The following is a 24,498-nucleotide window of genomic DNA, read 5'->3' as shown; positions in this document are numbered from 1 at the left end:
AATAAAATAAAAAAAAAATAAATAAAACCCTCTCATTCATTTATTTGAGTTGCTTTCTGTTGGCAGTTTGGCATATGTACATGCTGATGCTTACATTTCTTAGTTCACAACTTTGGTAAGATGGAAGGAAAAGAAATAAGAAAATGTTTCATTGTCCTCTTCATTTAAAAATATCTTGGATGTCAATCAATAGATTTTTTTGTGTGTTAGCATATTTCCCTAAATTGGCACCATGATTTACAGAGTTACTCATAGTAGAGTCTGAGGAATACAATGTTCCAACATTAATCCTACCACCAGTGATGCCTTCACTCCACCAGTGTCCCCAGGTTCTTTCCCACTCCGTAGCCTGCCTCTCTGACAGATGCGTTTTTAAGTTTGGTCATTGTAGTTTGGATCTTATGCTTATAATGTTGTTGATGCTGTGGATATATACATATATATATATATATATATATAGAGAGAGAGAGAGAGAGAGAGAGAGAGCACTATAGCACTGTCATCCCATTGTTCATCGATTTGCTCCATTGGGCACCAGTAACATCTCCATTGTGGGACTTGTTACTGTTTTTGGCATATCAGATGCGCCACAGGTAGCTTGCCAGGCTCTGCTGTGCGGGTGGGATACTCTAGGTAGCTTGCCAGGCTCTCCAAGAGAGATGGAGGAACCAAAACCGGCCAAACCCGGGTCGGCCTCATGCAAAGCAAACACCCTACCAGCTGTGCTCTCAGACAGGGAGAGGGAGAGGGAGAGAGATATCACCACACTATACTACTGATATGCCAGATGCCCTGACCCTATCCCTTTTCTCTTACTCCATCTCCATTTCTCTCCTTCCCTTCCCCACCTCATTTCTCTAGGGTAAAGGATAAGCTAGTTGTCTCTCATTCGATAGCTTCATTTGTTCTGTATACCACAGACAAGTTTGAGTATCTGATATTTTTTCTTCTTCTTCTGATTCACTTTACTAGCATATTATCCTCCAGTTCTGTCCCAGTTGCAGTGAATAGCATGATTTCATCATTCCTCAAGCTGTATTGTGTATATTTATTATACCTTCATTAATCAGTATCATCATCATCCCGTTGATCATCAAATTTCTTGAGCAGTCTCAGTAACGTCTCCATTCATCCTAGCCATGAGGTTTTAGAAGCCTCTCTTTACTTGTCCTTCCCAATGATGCTGCATTGGAGGCCCTTTCGGGTCAGGAGAATGAGACCCAGCTTGTTACTGGTTTTGGCATGTTAATACACCATGGGGAACTTGCTAAGCTCTCCCATGTGGGCAGGAAACTCCTGTTAGTTTGCGAGGTTCTCCCAGAGGAGAAGTAGGCTATGAAATGTCCAGGAGCTTGCTTTTAAGTCTCTGGAAGCTGGCTGTGGATGGGATTACACGGCGCTGGGGGCAGTCCCTGGATGTGACCGCCTAGCTACTGGGAAATTGGAAATCTGGGTGGAAGAGGCCCAGTCCCGATCCAAGCAGCCTTGGAGCTCTCAGCCCCGGGTCCCACACACCTGGGTTCCTCTGCCAGTACCTTCATGCGTGAGGCTTGTCCGAATGTGTGGAGAGGGGCCTTGAGCATGGCTGTGGCTAGGTTCCAGAGGTCGTCGGCCATTGGGAGCTCTGCTCGGGGCAGGGTGAGAAGCTGGAGCTCATCCCCTCCGAGGGGCCCCGGGAAAGACAGCCACGTGTGCAGGCAAGAGACTCTGTGCCTTCATTATCCACTCATATACTGTTGTACACCTAGGTGGATTCCATAGCCTAGTGAAAGAGGAAGCCTCAGTTTCACTTTGTCAGCTGCAGTGAATAGCTTCGTTTTAGTTTTCCCTTTTCCCTATATTTTAAACATTTCTGCAAACTCCTGGACTCTTTCTGTGATGGGAAGTTTACAAAATTTTTTTAAGACTCACAGGATACCACAATAAATGGCAATACCTGGGCATAATGTGAAAAATATAACTAAATAGTCAAAACTACAAAGTTCCCACCTCTCTAAGTGGGAATGCAAGACATTATTTTAGCATTAAAAAAAAAAAAACAAGAGGAGAGAGAGAAAGCAAAAGAGAATGCCCTGCCAAAGAGCATGGGTGGGGTGGGGGGAGGGATGCTGGGACCCTTGGTGGTGAAAAATGGGCACTGGTGGAGGGATGGGCACTCAACCATTGTACAACTGAAACACAAGCACGAAAGTTTGTGAGTCTGTAACTGTACCTCTCGGTGATTCGCTAATAATTTTTTTTAAAAAATGGATCCTACATTAACATGAATCTAGGGAAAAAATTGAAGTCCTCTGGTTCTTTGTCTGATAAGTAATACGAAGATACTGTTTTGCTATAAAAGCTCCACAAACAAACCACACTTATTAGTGATCTACTAAGTTCTTCCACTGATGGAGAGCTTTCTCTTCTACTTTCTATTAAAGTTTTTAATTTTTTAACTCTGAGCCTGAGTATATTTGTTACTCAATATTTTAATTCTTAAAAATATTTAAGAACCTGTGGACCATGGACAAACATAGAGACTTGTCATCACTGTTCTATCATTACTCACTAGTTTGCAAAAAAGGATAATGGTGTGCGTATGTCCTTTGAAATTAATGTTTTTGTGTTCTTGGGATATTGGAATTGCTCTCTTATATGGAAACAAGTGGAATTGCTCTGTTATATGGAAACTCTGTTCTTTCTTTCCTAAAAAATCTCTGTACTAAAGCAAAATCATGTTTAAAGTTCATCTTCTCTATGTTCTATTTTACTGAGACTCGAACTATTCTATTATAATAATGCTGGAATCTCCTTTTCATGACCTTAGAATATTCAATCATATGTGCTAATGTGCAACAGATTTTGAAAGAAAAATATAACTTAAGTGAGTTACATCTCATTCTGCTTTGTTTTCAAATCCTTGAGTACAATGTTTTTTCTTTTTGTTTGTTTGTTCATTTTTGTAAAGAACTAAAAGGAGATTAGAGAGGATTCTCTTGGTGTCTGCCAAGAGATGTTTTTTTTTTCTAAACCTATCTGCTTCAGAGAGCTTAATAATATAAAAGATTTTCTGTGTCTTTTCCTGAGTCCTGCATAACTGTGTATATCACGCTTGTCCTAGTTAACCTCTTTGACCTTGACTTCTAACCTTGCCTGTGCGTAGGCAAGATTACTAGGCTAATAAAAGGACTAGATATAAAGTCTACCTTGCAGACTTCCAGAAGGCATACATTTATTATTTAAAAGCCAGATGAAGAAAGTAAAGTCATTTCATAAAGAATGAGAGCAGCATTTTATTGCTTGTCTACAGAATTTAACCACTGGAAAACATCCATGAATATTAGAGGGGAAGTATTTGTTTCTTGTAGTAAATTAACAACTTAAAATGAATGTGGTCTGACAGAAATGTTTAAACAAGAAGGAGGGAGCAGTGCTAGCATTTTAATTTTGTTTGATGAAAAGTTCTCTCATTCTGCTATGAAAAAATAGCCCATTCTTCTAATATGCCTCATTTTCAGTGGAATTCAGTAGATCATACCCATGTTCACTTTAGATTGGGCAGGCTTCCGTGCAGTGACACAAAGGGGGCCAGTAAGTATAACTACCGTTCCTTTCTCAGTGCTCTCCAATATGGCTACATCTGTTATTTTAAAAAGCACGTTGTTGAATAAATTGGAGATCCAAAGGAGGGGCATGCAAAAAGGGATTTCATAATGGACGACTTTCAAAATCATTTTTGGCAACAAAGAAAACAATTCACCATCATTAACTGTAATAAAATTCCTGTTCAGCCTAGGCTAATGAAAACACTCTGAAAAGAGAGAATTTTTAGGAAAATATTTTAACATCCTTTGAATACCATTTGTGAGAATCAAAGTTTTCAGAGTAAGTAAATAATTGCCCTTTATTATAACTGTCCCCTAAACCCTCCATATTATGAAAGAAATACCTCATTGAGTAAACTTTTTGTAGTCACACACACACACAAAAAAAAGAAAAGAAAATATTCTAGTGGGCAGAGAGATAGTACATCAAGCAGGACACTTAACTTGCACGTGTGGCTGACTCCTGTTGATTCTTATTGCTATAATAACTCCTGAGACCATCCTAGGCACAGAGTCAGGAGTAAGGCCTGAGAACTAAAGTGTGTGGACCAAAAACAAAATAAGAAAAAAAAAAACCTAGGTACCATATTTTCTAAATTAGTTCCTCCATCCCTTGTATTTTGGTATTTTTTTTCACAAGGCACTGTATTGCCCTACAGCAGAGGTTCCCAAACTTTTTTGACCTACCACTTCTCTTTCTGAAAAGAAAACTACCCAGTGCCCTTTCAAAAATCTGCCTTCTCTAAGTGAACCAAAGGAAATTGTCTGTCAGTCACATCAAAGGCAACTGGATCATTCCAGCACTCATGAGGAGAAGGGTGGTAAATCACTCACTTTGCAAAACACTGCAATATAGTAATTGAATATTAGGGGAGTTTTATTATTATTTTTGGTTGCAAAATATGGGCTATGCTGACGTCATTAATAACAGCAGAACAAAGGGTCTAAACTGTTATTTCCATTCTGGTTTTCTATGTTGACACATCCAGCACCATGGGCTTCTGTATTTGTATGAAATAGGGAGTAGGAGGAACACAGCTCTCTGGTTCTATTAATGGTTAATGAAACATCCGGCACCTTCTACAGTACTTGTGTGGAATTACTCCCTGCTTCCAATGAACTTAACCAATGTTCCTTTTTTATAAAAGGAAAATACAAATATTGAGGCATCATTTTCTAGCTATGTTTTTAGTTACTTTACTCAGTTCTGGGAACTTAATTTTGAGCCCCAAACTTGACAAAGCCGTAACCACATACCAAAAATTATATTGTTTCAAATCTGTAAAAATTTGCTAAATTGATGAACCCTAGATTTGATGTTAGTCAATACTACAGAGATACCATGAAACTGATGGCATGTACTTTAAATATATAGTTGCTGGTGGATGGAATTTGCATTTAACCCTCACAAGTTGATAGTTGTCTTGACTAATAAGTGGTTCCTTTTTGGCCATTGATGAATGGTAGAAAAACTATTGTAGGACATATTCAATGTAACATTTTCAGTTTGGGGTATAAATGATTCTAATGGTCCTGCTCTTTTTCATCTTACTTTCTTTTTATGAGACTAAATACAATCAATAATAAATCTAAAATTTATATTGTAAAAAAAATTCTTTTCAAAATTTTGACCAAGTATTTTTTTCTTTTTGGGTCACACCCAGAGATGCATAGTGGTTATTCCTGGCTCTGCACTCAGGAATTACCCCTGGTGGTGCTCAGGGGACCATGTGGGATGCTGGGAATCGAATCCCTGTCGGCCGCATGCAAGGCAAACGCCCTACCCGCTGTGCTATTGCTCCAGCCCCTTGACCAAGTATTTTTAAGTGGGGCTCAGTGAGACTTTCAAAATATACTTTTAAATGTTTTTATAAAAGATATTTATACACATATATCAAAATATTAATAACTTAAAACTTGATTATTTCATAGTAAGTTCACCATTATAAATGACATCCTATAATACAATCTTATCTCTTATTAAAATTTTTGTAACCAAAATGATTTAAAATTAATTAAAATATTTCACAGGATAATGGAAAAAAATGTTGTAAATTGATGTTATTCTACAAGAACATAAACCTGTAAATTTAAATATCCAGACAAAAGTAATAATTAAAGAGTACTTTTTGGTATGTGACTATCCCAGGGACAAAAGAACTTTTTTAAAAAAAAAAGCTCAATCTACATTTAACTTTTTTTTTTTCACTTTTTGGGTCTCACCTGGCAATGCACAGGGGTTACTCCTGGCTCTTCACTCAGGAGTTACTCCTGGCAGTGCTCAGGGGACCATATAGGATGCTGGGGATTGAACCCGGGTCAGCCGCGTGCAAGGCAAACGCCCTACCCGCTGTGCTATCGCTCCAGACCCTACAGTTAATTTTTGTAGAGAATTCCAGCATTTGTCTTTCAAATATTTACATGGACTTTGTAAACTGTGGCCTTATTTTAGAAAATAAATTCTGCAGGATGACTTTGTGTACTACAGAAATACTTTACTTTCTCTTGTGAAACTTTTATCTTCTCTTGTAAAAGCGTCACAATCTTTTCGCAAGTGAGAACTTATAAAAAAATTCAAATACTGATTTGGTATATTAGTATTTTATTGCATTCCTTAAATTAATCTTTATGTTGCTTCTTTCATGTGCTTTTTTCTAGCTATCATGAATGGAAAAACCAAAAGAACACAGCACAGTATTTATTACACAAGGCTGGGCGTGAAATTGGGATGGTTTTGAATTCATTGTAAGGGCTTAAAGACTTCAAGTGGGACAAATGGAATAATCTGTTGGGGACAATCTTGTAGGCTCAGTTTCATGGTGGGTGAGCATAGCATTTATACAGGGACCGAACGACAGAAGCACCCCATTGTCCCCGTGACTCCCTACTCTGCCTACCCCTTTGGCATTTACAATCACTATTTAATTTTTTTTTCTTGAATTTATGTTTTGTAAATAAAGTCTGACAGAATCCTGGAAATGTTCTTGTAAGAGTCGTTCAGTCATGATTCTACGCATGCATGCTACCCACATAGATAAGTCTTGGCCATTCAGCTCCCATCTACTACTAACTACTCCTTCTCTTTGTCTTAAAGTGATTAAAAGGTTTTGGCACTTTGGAATGTGAACTGAACAAAAGGGTTGATACCCCACAATTGGGATTGAGGGGATGGGGCAGTGGGGTCTACACTCAATATGTTCCAAAGCAAAAAAAAAAAAGTGTGTATGTGTCTGTGTGTGTGTGTGTGTGTGTGTGTGTGTGTGTCACAGGGTGTGGGGTGGGGTAGGAGCTTAGTAAGTAAGGACAAACCAGATCACTTTGCTTTTATTTATTTGGTTTGGGGCCCACACCCAGCTGTGCTGGGGCTCACTCCATAAAGATGCCAGGTATCAAATCTATCCTGCTTTAGAAATAAGGACTCCATTTTATTTCTGACTGGTCCCTGTAAATGTTGTAGCTGGCCTTCCTCATATGGAGCTCGTGTTTATTGGACGTCACTGTCTGTTGCACCAGCTCAGATGAGAAAGTTAATTGTGAGTTACATGATATTTCAGGGTGTCAGGTATTTATTTTAGAAAATGACCATCTGTCCATAGATATTTAAATACCATCTCTCTGCACTGTTACTTTGTTAGGCACATACTTAATAAATATCCTTAACAACTCAAGCGTTGGCATCAAGTTTGTTGACTGTGTCTCGTTCTTACTCTCATGTGTACACCTTCTTTAGACCATCCCCGCAATGCAGGAGAGAACAGCAAACAGATACATTGCCAGAGAAGCACACTCATGTTTTAGAAAATGTCATAGGTAATGCATGAGGAGAAATTGGTTGTGTCACTTTAGAAAACCATGCTAGAATTAGCAATATCATTTCCCCCATATTAAAATAATCATTTTGAAGGTGATTTCTACAATCTTCCTAGTTTTTAAAGCATGAAATGAAATGTTTTATGAAGTACACAGGTATTTACTCGAACTTAAAAAATTACAGTGAAAGCCATGTATAATGGATTTTCTTAACTATAAGTACTGTTTAAACTGTAGCACTGTAGCACTGCCGTCGATTTACTGGAGCAGGCACCAGTAAGGGCTCCCTTGTTAGACGTATTGTTACTGTTTTTGGCATATTGAATATGCTATGGGTAGCTTGCCAGGCTCTGCCGTGAGTTCAGGATACTCTCGATAGCTTGCAGGGCTCTCCGAGAGGGACTGAAGGATCAAACCCAGGTCAGCCATGTGCAAGGCAAATGTCCTACCCACTGTGCTATCACTCCAGTCCAAGGTTTGACTTAACAAATATAAAAACTAAAGCAAATCATCACTTGAAGTCATGGTTAATACTCACAAATGGAAATCCTGGTCATATTGGAAACTTTAAGAAGGAAAAAAATCTGAGAACCCAAGATACCTCCTGAATGAACTCTGTTGGCAGCAAGCTAATGATCCCCCTATGCAGTTCTGAACAGGTTAAGGTTCTTCTACTGGATCAGTGATACTTGCTTACCTCACCTGAAGTAATTCAGTCTTATTTATTGAATTCTAAGCATTCAGAGTAGACATCTTGGACAGTCTAGGGTACATAAATCTCATTCTCTCTCTCTCTTTGTATTGAAATTTTTGCCATAAATGTTTGCTATTCGGTGGAGGTTGCACAGTCTGACAATATATGCAATATATATATTCAATATTGATGCAGAATATAAAACAAAGTAACATGTGGAGAGGATTTAGTATCTTATTATTTTGTTATTTGTTTTGAGCAATACCTAGCGGTACTGAGGGTTTACTCCTGGCTCTGTGTTTTGGGATTACTCCTATCAGTGGCAGGATTCAAACCAGCATGGGTGGAGTGAAGGCAAGTGCCTTAACCCTAGTACTATCTGTTAGTATTATACTTGATTTTTTTTATTATAAATTGACTTTTATTGATCTATTTCCTCATAATTCCATTTGTCATTTTTCTGCAACCAGCAGCATCAAGTAAGATTATTTATGCCTGCTAAGGCTGGTGCTGGGTGGAACATAGGGATTGGTGGAGGAAGGTCATACTGGTGGTGGGATTGATGTCGGAAAATTGAATTCCTGAAAAACTGTACTATGAACAACTTTTAAATCACAACGTTACCTTTAAATAACGTATAACAATGGAAGTCAATTTTAGAAAGTAAAACATTCCAGGTATAAACCAGAATGCAGACTCTCAGCCTTAATATCTTTACTTAGTAGCTAGGACAAATGACAAAACATCTGCCCACCTCAGGCACAAATGGGGTGAATAGTACACTTACCCCATGTGACTACAGAAAATTGAAACAAGCTGATATATGATGTTTCCATAGAAAAACACTAATTAAATCTGCATTACTTTTGAAATCCCTATGTTGAAGATAATAGTTTTTTTAAAAAAAATATTAGAAAGTTTGTAAGTCTGTAAAGATGCTTTTTAAAAATAACTCAAGGTGCCTGTAAAAAACTAAGGCTTGCCGAGAACTGGATCAAACTGGATCAGAACTGCCCGTGGTCAAGGAAAAGCTGGTTGCTGATTTGTCACTTCTTATTCAATCTTTAAACTTCCATCTCCCGCACTTCCAGCTCCAGCCTCTCTCTGGATCTACTCTGCTACCTTCTTTAGTCGCTCCTTCCCCATGTCTCTCTCTCAGAACTCCTTTTTGCTCAGGGCGCAATACATTGACGTTACCAAAGGCACCAAAAGATCTTACAGGAAGAACACTGAGGCAACATTATTCTCTTGTATCTGCAGGCCAGTAATCTTGGCCTCTGGAAAGCAGATACAAAACCAAAAAAGAAGCCTTCCTTGGGCTGAAAGCACTCGGATTTACATACCAAAGACTGGGCTGGGCTGCCACATGAAATCTACATTGTCAATTACAAACTAGGCAGCACCTGAAATCTACATCCCAAAGACAAGGCTGGGACAGAGCCTGGAATCTACAATGTCACAATTCAAGCTTAAAAGGTTCAATAACAATAGCAGAACACCTATTCTCTCTTCAGCAGGACCCATCAATGATGAAATCCCATGGTTGTGTTTCTCCTCTCCTTGTCCAACAAATATATAAGCATTCTTAATATTAATCGTTTTGTATGAGCATAGCAAGAGATGCATTAAACTTTTAGAATTGCTCTCCTGGGGTCATCTCAATCTCAGACTACAGTGCCTGGGCCAGATTAGTCTTTCCTATCCCTAGCAGGGTCCTAGTCTCGTCATTACTTTAAGATCATGACAGCACTTGTCCATGATCAGACTCTTAACTTATAGTTAAGAATGAGGCACTTTGGCCAGGCCCATCTCAATGCCAGGGTAGCACATAACTTACCGCTTGCCCTGGGTCCGTCTCGTCCCCCGTTGGGACCCTGCCTTTTAGAGGGCTAGGAACTGAGGGCAACCAAGGCTACAGTAAAGAAAGCAGATGCCCGGGAATTAATAATATTCAAAGCCAATTAAATCCCAATTGCAAAGGCATATTAATAAATGTCTTTCTTTGTCCATACAAAAAGGACTTGCTCTGAATAAACTATGCAAAGGACTCAAGGAGAAGAGAAAAACATTATTTACAAGTCAACAGAACACTAAGAAAGAAGCTACAAATAAACACAGAGGAATGGGAGCACTGTGACGGGAGTAACCCAATAAACCTAAACTACCTGAAGTTATGTAATCCTACAGGTGCCCATATTAGAAACCTTCCTTTCACTTTCAATTTCCAGATTAGTGGCACATTGATTGTTTTTTTAAGTTTTACTGTTTTTATTTTCACAGTTACAAAGTTGTTCATGGTTGGGTTTCAGTCATACAGGGACCCAGCTACAGAAGCTCTCCATTTTCCTCATGACATACAGTATTCCAACATCCATGATACATTGTCTTTTAAGAATCTGATTCAATACAACTATCACTGGAAGCTCTAGAATATTTTTTCATATTTCAATAAAACTGCCAATTTTTTCTACTTTGTTTTTATTAATCAGTTTCAAAGATGTGGTATTTTAAACTGTGTCCTCAACTTGGACTGGAGCAATATCACAGCAAGTAGAGCGTTTGTTTTGCACAAGGCTGATCCGGGTTTGATTCCTCCAGTTCTCTTGGAGAGTCCAGCAAGCTACCGAGAGTATCCCACCCTCATGGTGGAGCTGGCAAACTACCTGTGGCATATTTGATATGCCAAAAACAGTAACAACAAGTCTCAGGATGGAAACATTACTGTTGCAAATTGATGAACAATGGGATGACAGTGCTTCAGTGATAGTGCTACAGTCCTCAACCTCAGAACCTGTTGCAGGTTTTCAGAGAGAACCAAGGTTAGTTACATCTACACAGTCTTGCCCTGTTTCTTCTCTGGACCACTGATAGTTCTCTGCTCATGATAGAACACAAGACCAATAACTTCTTGATAATTTTATGAATAAAAATAATCTTCCTAGTTACAGAACCCTCCGTTAGTAGTTCCATCTCAAGGAGATGGACAGTCTTATGTGAAGTCTGTACTGACTACACTTGATAATGGTTTCATTAGAAAGATTTAAAGTATCAAAATACACAAAGTATGGCAGTAGGACAGTTTCAGATAACATGTTACCAGAAATGAATTTTCATGGAAACAGCTAGAAAGTTAACTCAAGGTCATTTTTATTTTCACAGTCAAGGAGAAAGTGCTTTGTGATCCATTTATTCACATTAGGAAACAAATAGTTTAGGATTTGGTGAACAAATAGACCTTATTGCCTGGCTTGTCATACAGTAAGATTCAAAATGATAGCTATAGTCAAAATGCAATTAAGATTCAAAAAGAAAAAAATATTAAGATATACCAAGAAAAGATAAGAAAGATTAATAGAGTATATAAGAAAAATTAAAAGTAGATAAAAAATTAATGATGTTAGAAAAATAATTATCACAAGGTATCAAGTTCATTGTTAAATAGTTTGATTAAAATTATCTTTTGTTTTTGAACATAATGTAAAAGTGGGTTCCCTCCTCTGTGTCATAGTCCATGAAAGTTGCTGTAATAAAGACATCTTAGACTGGAGAAGTGAAGGAAAAATCTCTTATTTCTCACAGTTCTGGGTAGTGCACAGTCAAGGACAGATGCTCAGAAAGCTCACTTCCTGATTCCTGATAGCTACTACTTTTCCTCTCTGTAAGGAAAGGTCAAGGGAGCTCTATGGTTTCTCCTTTATTAGAGAACTAATCTCATTCACAAGATCTCTGCCCTCAGGACTGCAAAATACCATCACACTGTTGATTAGATCTTACTATAAAAACTTTTAATCTTTGCATCTCAGATACCATGGAATATTAAGAGGAAGTAAAATTGAGAAGAAACAAATTGAGTGCTTTTAGGAATCAGACATACTGCATCTGTAATGAAATCAAATGAAGTTTATCTTATAAAGAAAACATTTAAGTGATGTCTGTTTCAATGTAACTGGACGTTAGTTTGTTAGAAAAATAGATGTGATTAAAATTTCTTCAAAGAACATTCAAACTCTAATATTACCAAATAATACCAAAACTATTATTTGTTTTTACCAAATAATAGTTAAAACTCTTCTATTAAAATAAGACATCATAATGACATGATTTTATTGGCAATTTTTTTTTTACTGGCACTATTTTACTTCAGTAGATTGAGTTACTAATTGATTGCTTGAGTTACCAATCAATGAAATAAGTCAAAAGTAAAAGCCATGTAAGTTCTAAATTTTGAAAAAAAATGAAACTATCAGAATTTATAGATGATTTGATTACTAACCTAGATTATCCCAGAATATTGATGAAAACTTTGTAGAATCAATAAGATGAATAAATTAGCAGAGATAAGAATATTTTAAAATTTAATATACTATTGTATGCCAACAGTAAACTCTTAGATTTTTTTTAATCTAATAGTCATGAAATATATAAACTGTATTGGAATAAACAGTAAAATATGAATGATATCTCTACATGAAATAAAACTACAGTGAAACCTAAAATGAGGATCTTAATAAATATTATTGCTAAATTTTTGATATGTCTATTTAACATTGGATAGATTCCAATTCACCAATTCTATAAATCTAAAGTTTTGCTATAGAATTTTTAGTTTTACTACATATAGATTGATTTTGAAATGTATCATGGAGTTGAAATGAATGATTAGTGTCCACAAATACAATCACATGTATATGTGGATTGTTACATGGTAAGAATAGCCTCTTAAAGTACGGCAATATATAGGTAACTGATAAATGCTGTGTAGATTATTCCCAATCCATTTGGACATTTACAAATCCATAAGTAAGAACAAATATGTTAGATGGATAGATTGAAATAGAATTAACGAACTCTGTATGCAAATAGACAGATAAGTATTTTCAACTCTATGGATAATCTAACCACTATCATGGGTATTCAATAATTTATTCCATCTTTGACACATGCATATGCATTCTCTGAGTTTATAATGCTTGGTTTTGTGTGTGTGTGTGTGTGTGTGTGTGTGTTGGGGAGGAGGGAGGTAACATTTCTAGTTATAAGTGCTAACCTTTATGTCATCTTACTGAACCAGAATTTTCTTACCTGGAAAATTCTGAGACTATGTACTTCATAGGTTATTTTCACATAGAAAGTGTGAAAGATTTCATTCTAGGTGTAGTACAAATATAACTCATTATACCTTATGTTTCTCAGTCTTGTCATGATGTCTGACCTGTAGTAGATATTTTTATATTTTTTTTTTATCTAACAAAATCAAGGGAGCACTTCTTGTTGACATTGCATTAAATAAGACATATTTTTTTGCAATATTTCGGTTTCCTCATACATATTAAAATTCTGCAGTCATATCACATATTGTCTTCTGGTTTAAATATTTTAAATTATGCACATACAAAGATGTAAATATACATATATGTACATAAATGTTTTATAAAATATATTTAAGAAATTATTTCTTATCCGTGTGTATTTATGTTTTTGAATGTTAATAATATAAAGAAGATAATTATAAAAATCATGCCAAGGTATAAAAAAGTAGAGAATCATAAGACACATTTTGTTTGGGCAAATTCACATTTTTAGCTTTCTCTTAGTTTTTCTTGCTGTGTAGGCATTTTGAAAAATCATGATGTCTTTATGTGGTAGGAATACTTTCACTTAATATACTATCTACATATATCAGTCAATTTGACACTTAATTACTTCAAAGTCTTAAAATTATCCAGTATCACTTGTATTTTGCATGTCAGATTGAGGTCTGGAATAGTTTAAAAATTGAAAATGTGACTCCTGAAGTGCTTGAAAATTTTGACCTATTACTTTCTAAAAAAAATACTAAAAATATTATTTTCTACAAAAAAAAATAAAATATTAATTATAAGAAAATCTTTTTGATATGAGTGAAGTAATTAACACTTTGCTTTGAAAAATGGGTCAAAAATATTTCCAGGGCATTTCTCATCACATTGGTCTTATAAGTGCATGTGATATATTTTTCATTCCTTTGATATTATTTGACTGACTAGCTCAATGTTTTTGGAAAGCCACACTTGTCCATAATCAGAGCTTACTCCTGTGCTCAAGGATCACTTCTGGTGGGGCATCGGTGCCCAGGATCAAAGCTGGTCAGCCACAGGCAACACAAGTGCCTTACCTGCTATATTATCTTCCAGGCACACTGAGTAAATGTACTTAGTTTGTACATTTGTGGTGGCTACACTCCTGTGCACATATTTGTCACAACCATTGAAAGATATGATGGCTTAAAAATATATTTACAACCCTATAATAGTGGAAGTTCATGAAAATATTAAAATGCAATAATGTAGTTATTTGAAGCTTTTCCTTCATGGGAAAAATTGAGCTCGAGGCTTATTGAACATGTTATCTAATACCGTATAGAGAGAGCCCTGGATATTTTTAATAAAACTTCAAAATTCAGTGAGATTGTGATCTATACCTTTAATGCCCAATGTTAGATCCCAATCAATGGCTGTGAATGCCTACTGGTTAGAGGATTTTAGTCTCAGCATTTAATGTGTGCTCACTGTGGGTTGAGAGTCATTATCTTTTTCCATGAGACACTCAGAAAGAAATCGATAGGATAAAAAAAAATTCATAAACAATGTTTTGTCTCATAGTTGGAAATGGAAAGAAATGCTCTCTCCATTTAGTAAAAAAGAATGAGTTCTTTTGTTCTCTTTTAATTTAGCACCCAGAAAGCATTTGAAGTGAGCAGTTACTGCTTTCAGTTGCTGGCTTTGCTGTCCCTTCCTGTAAATGTCTTTGAAAATGACATTTATACTGTCTCTCCCCTCCATCACACTTTTCCTATTCCCTCAAGTCACTGTCATCATTAGAATTCTCGACAGTTCCTGAAATTTCTTGACTGAAAGTCTAATTTCTTTCATATTGTATAGAAGGAAATTTTGGACCCCGTGAAACTCTATAGAGATGTCAGTATTTCTCGAGTCAGTTTCAGGCTCCTCACTCTCAAGGAGACCTTGCTCTCCTTTGCTTCTTTCTCTTACCTCTGCTCTCAGTTCTCTGTGTATGAAATGTGATTAATTTCATAACTAACTGCATTGTGTTTTCATAGGCTTCTATTCAAACATTCATGCTTTATTTCATACATATGTTATAGGCACAAGTCTTTATTATGAATATTTCTGTTTCCATCTCTAGAGATTAAAAATCATCCCCATGGTTCCTAGAACAGTATCTGGTATGCGAATGGTAGTGGAGACATAACTGAATCAAATCCAGAATGATAGACAGAATTCCACTACTTTTGTATCTTTAATAGAATATGTTTAGTGATAAACCAGAGAAAACCCTGATATTTGCCAACTACTTGTGGCTGATGATTTTCCTGGTTTTAATCTGGAGTCTGGAGTGATAGCATAGTGGGTAGGGTGTTTGCCTCGCAGGAAGCCAACCCGGGTTAGATTCCTCCATCCCTCTTGGAGAGCCTGGCAAACTATTGAGAGTATCCTGCCCACACGGCAGAGACTGGCAAGCTATCTGTGGCATATTTGACATGCCAAAAACAGTAACAAGTCTCACAATGGAGACGTTACTGGTGCCTGCTCAAGCAAATCGATGAACAATAGGACTACAGTGCTACAGTGCTAATCTGGAGTCAATAAAGAAAAGAAAGTGATTTTTTGTTTTAATTATTTGTTTGATTTATTTCCTACCACGATTGATGTTGGTATTTGAAAGTGACAATGAAAAAAAAAAAGATTCTTATTAATGTAGTAGAATGGTATTGACAGACTTTGTTGCAAAAGGATTGAATGATTTATTATGTTTGCTTGTTTATCTGTTTTTAGAGGATACTCTTAACCCTGGTTCCAACACTCAATTAGAGTTTAAGTTGAAAGAAATCTTAAGATCAGATAGTAAGCATATCAAAGTTTAATGGGTACATTAAGAGCAGAAGTTGAGATATTTTGCATAACCAATCAGCAGGCATCCTTAATGTCTAGACTAAACTCATGATAATTTTCTATTCTGTTTGATTTTTTTAAATATGTTTTAGCCTCTGTGGCCCTCTACATCTAAAAGAGCCGAACCGTTTCATTCTATTCTTTACTGGGTGCATTTTTTGTTGTTTATTTATATTCTAAGATCTATGCTATTTTACCAGGGAACTGTCCCTACCTTGTGGTTGAGTCTTTAGTAGCGGGACAATATCCTACATGAATGTAGTAATAGTAAATCATTGCATAAATACTCTCTTAACATAATAACTTACATAGAAAATCATAGATAAACTCTGATATTAAGTGGTGCTAAGAGTGCTTGCTATTGGGAGTGCAGGCTGAGAATTATAACTACCTTTCATTCCTTTTTTGTTTTCCAAAAAGCATATTTGTTAATTACAAATATGAACATAATTTATTTTAAGCAATAATTTAAAAGGATTGTCAATTTTCATGACATGAAACATAAACAGTTCCTTGGCAGCTTTGCTGCGTCAGGGGAAAGTGCATTTTTTCTGGTAATTTGATAATGCATTCAGACTATATCTATTGTAATAAAGGTTATTTTTGCAAAGTGTTTCAAAATCTGTTTTTATTTGAAATTACAATTCTATGTTAATGATAAAGATTCTCAAAATTAGTTCTTTAAGTCTTGTGTAGCTGGCACTTTACAGGTGTCTTAATTTTAGTTATTTGGTTCGTTGCTGGTACCCGCTCGAGCAAATCTATGAGCAATGGAATGACAGTGATACAGTGGCGGTTCACAATGTATAAGATTCTTAAAAATAATTTTATGCTCTCGTAGTCCATGGGCAAAATAAAATTTTAGTCTAAGGTTTTAAGGGATATCTTGGTTATTTGGGTCAATTATTAGTCAACCATTTTGGTCAAATATTTAAAGAGAAATAATAATTAAAATATACGAGCAGACTTCTAGGTTTTTATGAACATATTTTTAATGATTTTTTGTGAGACATAAGTGAAATTGATGTTTAGATCATATTTTGGTTTTTAAAACAAAATTCTTGGGCCAGAGAGATAGTATAAGGTTTTCATCATTTCCCTTGTATGTGACCAATCCCATTTGAATCCCAGGAACCAAATATAATCCCACCTCCAAGAATGGTTTCTGATAGAGCCAGGAGTAACCCTTAGCACCACCAGGTGTGGATGAAAAACCAAGAAAAAAAATTGGTTTTTGAAGTTTGAAAATTTTTAATATGTCAACTAATTTCAAATATAGCTTACTATTAACAGAATTTCTTTTCAATCATGCTTGTTTGTTTTGTTGTTGTTGTTAAGTTATACTTATAAAACTGATGTTTTGTCATTGTTTTTCTTCTTTTGACAGTTCCTTCAGGTTGAAAGGAATATCTTTATTTGGAGGCACGTCAGCCAACTTTTCTCACTCCAAATTCATCATTAAGACTTCCTGAGACCAGATTTAATTTTGAAGTAACCAGGAACTGTTCATTTCGGAGCAGCAAATCCCTTCATTCTGGAGCACAAGGGATCAAGAGAGGGTCTGCATAAAATCATCTGCCTCTAGTCTGACAGCCATGAGCGGGGGCAGGGGGGATAAAAAAGCCACAGCCTTAAATCTCTCCACTTAGAAATCAACAAGAAGATTTGAAAAAAAAATAAACAAATGTGAAAAGGACTTAAAAAGCCAGCCAACAAAGAAATGAAACCAAACGAAACCCACTTCACTTCATCCCGAATACAATTATTCTCACATGTGAACCCCAGCAAATGTATAATCAGCCATTAAGCTAGTAAATCATCAATTGATTTCTCGGGGGGAAAAGAAAGTATAGAGATAGGATGTATCTCTAGCAGAATGACACACTTTATAAACAAAGCAAACTGAACAGCTTAGCAGCAGGACGGCAGTGAAGACCATTAAGGAAGTTTTTAGTGTGGGCAAAGAGAGAGAGAGGATGGTCGCCACCTTGTGTCCACCTCAAAGCCATAAAGGAAAACGTGTTGTCATCAAGTGCTTGAAAAGTGACCTTCATTCAGTCCTTCACTGCATACCTGTTGAGAAAGGGGAGAGGCCAGCTCTTTTGATGACTTCTCAATGCACTTCAAATATTTGCACTGTCACTTCCATTCAGGGTAATGATGTGTGCTGGGATTTGCACAGATGGTCCAGTGAGTTTTGAGACCACAGCAGTTTCTTTCAAGAGTCCAGAAAAAAAAATCATTGAAGAATTCTCCAGACATCAATTTCTCTTTCTTCGTTATTATCACTTATCTCTTAAAACATGGACTTGTCTCACATTTTAAAACAACTACAGAAAGATAATAAAAAAAAATTATGAGTGTGGTCAAAATAAATGAAAAAGGATCAAAAGTTTTTTTAATTAAACAAAGATCATTTTATATCATTAACAACTAGTAAGTCAAATGCAGTGAACTGTACACTAAAAACTTGTGTTGAACATCTATTTGTTCTCTCAATTTAAAGAAGTCATTTGTAATTTGTATTTGACATATAACAGTTTTTTATAGTCATTTACCTAAGCTTCATGGGAAAATGTACCAGACAAACAAACAGCATTTTCAGTTTATTTTTCTAAATAAATGTGTTGTTTGTATTATTTCTCTTTGCCTACTTGATGTGGTTTTCATTATTCAGAAGATAACATTACCAAGAATTCTTTCATAAATTTTGGTCTTATTAATTCAGATCTTGTGGAAAATTGAAACTTAAGTTTGTTTTGGTAGTCTTACAGTTGTGTTTTATTCATAAACTCAGGAAGCAATTATATATTTTTACATTTACCTTCTTATGGTTTATTTGAATAGTCCAGTCATAGTCAACAAATTACTATTTTAGATTAAGTACATGGTTGAGGGGGAAAGAGTTGGGTTATCAAATAGGTGTTTTACTTTTCCCCTAAGTTCTGTTTCTGAAAATATGCTCCAGAGATGATGAAAATTAGATTAATTGTTTAGGTCATTGATCATACACAACAGGCCCTCATAATCCTCTCAGAAGTCTTCTGAGAACTCCTATCAAACATGTATAAAAATGGCCAAACTGTTGGACTAGAACCAGAACAGAACTCTCAATCAAGAATAGCTTATTGGAATCCCCAAAGAGTTCACCTCTATTTGAGTACTCCTCTGATGGAGTCAGCATTCATGGTTGTTGCTCTCACCAAGAATTAATAAGTAGAGCAAAACAAGATCCTTTTAATGATGAAAATAATAGGGCTTTTCCAAAACTCTGATCTAAAACCAAATTCCCATTACACTGTTCTGCACACTTAAATCGATTTATTCTCTGCGGTCTCTCTTGGTAGTACTTAGTGCATCCTGTAAACATAATGAAGAAAATTAGTTGGTCATGCATGATTTGAATCCCTGAAAATTAAGACGTTGTACATGAAAATAATCCAGACTGGAACCAAATTGCTGGTCCCTGTGGAATGTTAAGCATCAAGGACAGATGGCTAAGCTGGCTCAGCATTCAAAAATAAGGTATTTGCTCATTGCTTCAAGTTGTGAACTATTTAAAATCAAAGATAAGATCAAAATTTTCTCAAACTTCTAACAATAAAATCTATGAAGAACGATGTTTATGGTAACTAGAGACCAAAATCTGTATTTACAGGTCCAGAGATGAAGCAAAATAGTAATATACCTAGCTCACAGGCATGAATAAGGCCATGAGTTTAATTCCCAGAGCCATCCACAGCTTCTAGTGTGGTCCCCACATTGCACTGGAACCTCATCCTGTGTAAAGCAAACAAGCATGTGAACACTGCCACCAAGTGTGGTTGGGTGCTTGCCTTGTACATGGCTAACCTGGGTTCAATCCCTGCCATCCCATATGGTTCCCTGTTCCTGCCAAGATTGATTCTTGAGCACAGAGCTAGGAGACAGCCCTGAGCATTGCCAGGTGTGCCACCAAAACAAAACAAAAAAGAAAAAGAATAATTAATAAGCAATTATAGTACCTCATTTTGTGACTATTGTCAGCAAGATGCCAGGCTGTATGTGCTGTAGTCAAGAGGCCGTAAAAGAAGTTACAAACTGTGACATTATCAGGAATACTCTTTGACAAATTAGCACTGACTATAATATAAAATCTATTAGAATGACTTTTTTAAAAAGAACACACAGTCTGAGTTTCCTTGAATTTGGATAATTCTCTTCAACTTGAATTTTGTGTACTTTTTAAATTATTTCACTTGTTAATTGCTCATCTTATCCTCTTCACATTGCAAACTTACCTTTTGCTATCTGCATAGTTTAATACTCTGTGTGTGGAGGCGGGGAGACTGGTTTTCATCTTTTTGTTTTCAATTTAATTACCATAAGGTACACAGTTACAAAGTTGTTCATGATTTGTCTTTAGTCATGCAACTTTCCAACATCCATCCCTTCTTCAATGTACATTTCCCGCCACCAATATTTCCAGTTTCCCACCCACCATGCCCCCCACTCCCAGCCTGCCTTGATGGCAAACACTGTTCTTTTCATGACTGCTTTTATCTATTTAAAATATTTGAGTTTCCAATGATAAGTGCTCCCTACAATATTGTACCCCTTTTTTTCACTTAGTTGTTGAAATGTCAAGGAGTCACACACTGGATCTCAGTGATGAAACACTTGACTGTGATGCTTACACATTTCTGATGCTTGTAGGGGCCACACATGATGGCGATGCTGTAAGGGTTGCACTTGGTGGCGGTGCTCACATGCTTGTTTGCTTTACACAGGATGAGGTTCCAGTGCAATGTGGGACCCCATTAGAAGATGTGGATGGCTCTGGGAATTAAACTCATGGCCTGATTCATGCCTGTGAGCTAGGTACTTTACCATTGTGCCCCATCTCTGGGCTTGTAAATACAGATTTTGGTCTCTAGTTACCATATACATTTCTTCAAAGAATTCGACATAACTGTGATTTTTCTTTCAAACAAGGGAAATGATTTTTTAAGTGTTTCTCTCCAGATGGATCTTGAACTACCAAAATAGTATCCATGAGTAATCTCTACTTCTGATTTTGCACATAGCTCGCTTGCCTTTTGTTCTTCCTGGTTCCAACTCTTTTAGTTTTGCTTATCTAGATGAATCATTTCATAAACTAGAATATAAAATTAACTGGACACTGGAAGAAAAAGGTGAGAATTCCAAGACTTTATTTATTTATTTATTTATTTATTTATTTATTTATTTATTTATTTATTTATTTCTGTTTTGGGTCACAACTGTCAATGAACAGGGGTACTTCTGACTTTGCACTCAGGAATTACTCCTGGTGGTGCTCGGGGGCCATATGGGATGCTGGGAATCGAACCTGGGTCAGCTGAGTGAAAGGTAAATGTCCTATCCACTGTGTTATCACCCTAGCACCCCCAAGGCTTTATTTTGATCATCACAATCATCATCCCATTGATAGTCGATTTTCTCGAGGGATCTCAGTAACATCTCCATTCGTCCTAGCCCGGAGATTTTAGAAGCCTCTCTTTACTCGTCCTTCCCAATGGTGCTGCATTGGAGGCTCTGTCAGGGTCAGGGGATTGAGACTCATCATTGTGACTGGTTTTGGCATATGAATATAGTTTAAAATATAGTTGCAGAGAAACACATATAAATGTATTAAAATGCTCTTTGACTACTTAAACAATTATACTGGCATAGATTATATGCTCTATCACAGCCCTCTATCCAGTGGGTCAAATTCAGTGCAGAAGTGAACACTGAGGTGAGATCAGAAGGGTGACTAAGGCAAGTCATGTGCATAATAGTGCAAAGTAGGAATAAAACACAGTATCAGAAGATCTGAGAATTAGACTACTTTGAGTGATGAAAAAACTGATAGTACAGAAAAATTCAGTGAGTTGGAAGCCAGACCTAACCTAACATACACCTCAGTAATGACAGGAACAAAAGATGAGCAGCTATGTGGACTACAAACAATACAGAAATACAGAAACAACTGAAGTGATTGCATATCTACCTGGTTGAACAAATGTTGGCAGGCTTAATTCCTGAAAAGACCAAGATCAAGCTCTACTTTCTCCTATCCATAAAGGACAATTTTCTCTTGTATTTCAAAATGATGCAAAAAGTTACATCACAAAACAATGTACTGAATATATGTGGTTAAATGTAAACTATAAGGAAAAATGGAGTCAAATTAATTTCCAAGAGAGCAGAATTGCAAATAAAATTTTAAGAATGATAGTGGAAACAATAAAATTGATAAAAGGACATGTTTCTTCATGAAACGATAAAGCAATTCACTCAGTAGGCATCTGTGAAATCAAGGTTAAATTAAGAAAGGTGTTTGTGACCCAAGTTCACAAAGATAAGCCATGTTCAGAGTTTGCCTGGCAATTCCTAAAATCATCAGGGACACAGGAGGTCTTGTTCTCTTCTCTAATATTTTTAGAATATTACCTTTGTTCTAAACTTGCATAATAGTTCCTAGATGTCCAGACACCCCATGCATATTTCAGACAGCACAGCAGCAAAGAGAGAACTAGAGATGCAGGGAGAGAGAAGGAGAGAGCCAGAGAGAGAACACCACCTTTTGCTCCTTTTGGAGGAACTTGCTGAAAAAAGATCACAAATATTTTTGTACATTTGTTATTATTCAAACTGGCCATACAAGCCAAAGGAAGACTAAGGAATGACATCCTCAGTCTGGGCACATTGCCACATTTAAATTAACTTGCTATTCTGACATTAAAGAGGCTAGGAAGAATGAATGATGATTGACATAGCTCTCTAATTGTGCCACAAGATCTAAAAAATGTAACACCATTTCATCATGTCCTGAGTTAAGTATTGTGGTTTTAGATTCTGAATTATTTGCAACCTGAATGCATTTTCTATTCATCTAACAGTGTAATAACATATTATATTCACATCATGAAAATATTCAACTATTTAGGTTTTTATACCTTGTCATCCTGATATTTTAATATTCTTATAAGTATGAAGTATTAATAACTTATAAATAACTTATTAACGCTGACACATGTACACTTCATTAGAGTCATACTTAATTTTGGGGGGAGGAGAAATAAGAGCATTATAATTGCCTAACGTTTTCTTCAATAGATACTAGTTTGGTATTTTTTATAAACACACTTCATTTATGTATGTGTAACTTGTTTAGACTTAACTAAAGAAGATTGTTTGTCAGGTACTGAGATAAGATGCCACTTTTCCAGAGACATTGATAATGAAAACCAGTAAACATAAAAGTTTAAAAAGTAAATCCATAAGCAAATAGATTTATTGGTGTACACAGAACCTAAGTGGTCCACTTCAATTTTGCATTTGTCTAACTGCTATCAAAGACTTTTCATGTTCCTGTGCCACATTGACGAATAGTTACTAACAGCCTAACATACTTGAGATTATATGCAATGTTAGAGGTGAAATATTGCCCACATTTTGGCATCCAGTGTTACCCATAAGAGACAAGGTAGTGCAAGCTTTTTAAGACATTTTGGTCTTTCAAATAATAAAATAAGGTAAACTATGAATAATTAAACACTGATCAGAATGAAATTCCTGCAGCATGGAAACATACACTCTGTATGCTGCTTTAATTTCTCTGGGAAAGCATAAAAATATTGCAAAAGTGTTTATTATTTAGTATCCTATGAACAGATTAAGCCTATAATTTGTTCATCTAACAGATTTTTTAAAAATTTTGTTTCTTCAATATATACCTCTGCATATATATTGTAGGATAAATACTTCTTATGAAACATGAAAATGACAAAGCAAAAGTAAGTAGCTCTTGTTGCATAAAAATTCATTTATAATACAAGCCAGAAAAATATAATATTTTTACATGATTTAAAGAAATCCTCTCAGTTCTGAATTACAGTATGTAATAGTTGGGGCTGGGCTGGAGCAAAAGCACAGCGGTAGGGTGTTTGCCTTTCATGTAGCCGATCCCTGTTCAATTCCTCCGCCCCTCTCGGAGAGCCTGGCAAGCTGCCGAGAGTATCATGCCTTCATGGCAGAACCTGGCAAGCTACCCATGGATCACTCGATATGCCAAAAATAGTAACAATAAGTCTCACAATGAAAGATGTTACTGGTGCAAGTTCGAACAAATCGATGAGCAATGGGATGACAGTGACATTGACAATAGTTGGGGCAGCGATAGTATAGCTGGTAATAGGCTTGGCTTTAACTGAAAACCTGGTTTGCAGAGAGTCTGGCCAGGAATGATCCCTGGGTGCAGAGCCATGAATATTCTCTAATCATAGCCAGATATGATCAATAAATGCCTCCCTGCCCTACTTCCCCATCTCCCCAACACACAGACAAAAATAGAGGGAACGAAATTTAGACATACATTGAAAATACCATGTTTCATAACTTTACATTCAAGTTTTTACTTAAAGCATGTTTGATTTAATAGTGCAAAAAT

The 24,498-nt window shown here is 36.2% G+C and overlaps 1 protein-coding gene across 2 annotated transcripts in view; it reads left to right on the top strand.

Annotated features, from left to right (window-relative positions):
- The window catches only part of PRR16 (proline rich 16), a 331,236-nt gene extending 312,552 nt beyond the window's left edge, over nt 1-18,684 (top strand). For both annotated transcript variants that reach the window (XM_004609806.2, XM_055143264.1), the window contains one exon: nt 17,431-18,684. The gene's annotated coding sequence lies outside the window, so the exon portion shown is untranslated. The remainder of the gene's footprint in view (nt 1-17,430) is intronic.
- Nucleotides 18,685-24,498: the final 5,814 nt, after the last annotated feature.

This window comes from Sorex araneus, chromosome 6 (genome assembly GCF_027595985.1).
Source record: "Sorex araneus isolate mSorAra2 chromosome 6, mSorAra2.pri, whole genome shotgun sequence".
Classification (NCBI taxonomy): domain Eukaryota; kingdom Metazoa; phylum Chordata; class Mammalia; order Eulipotyphla; family Soricidae; genus Sorex; species Sorex araneus.
Note: the sequence above shows the minus strand (reverse complement) of the source record. Positions and strands in the feature narration are given on the sequence as shown.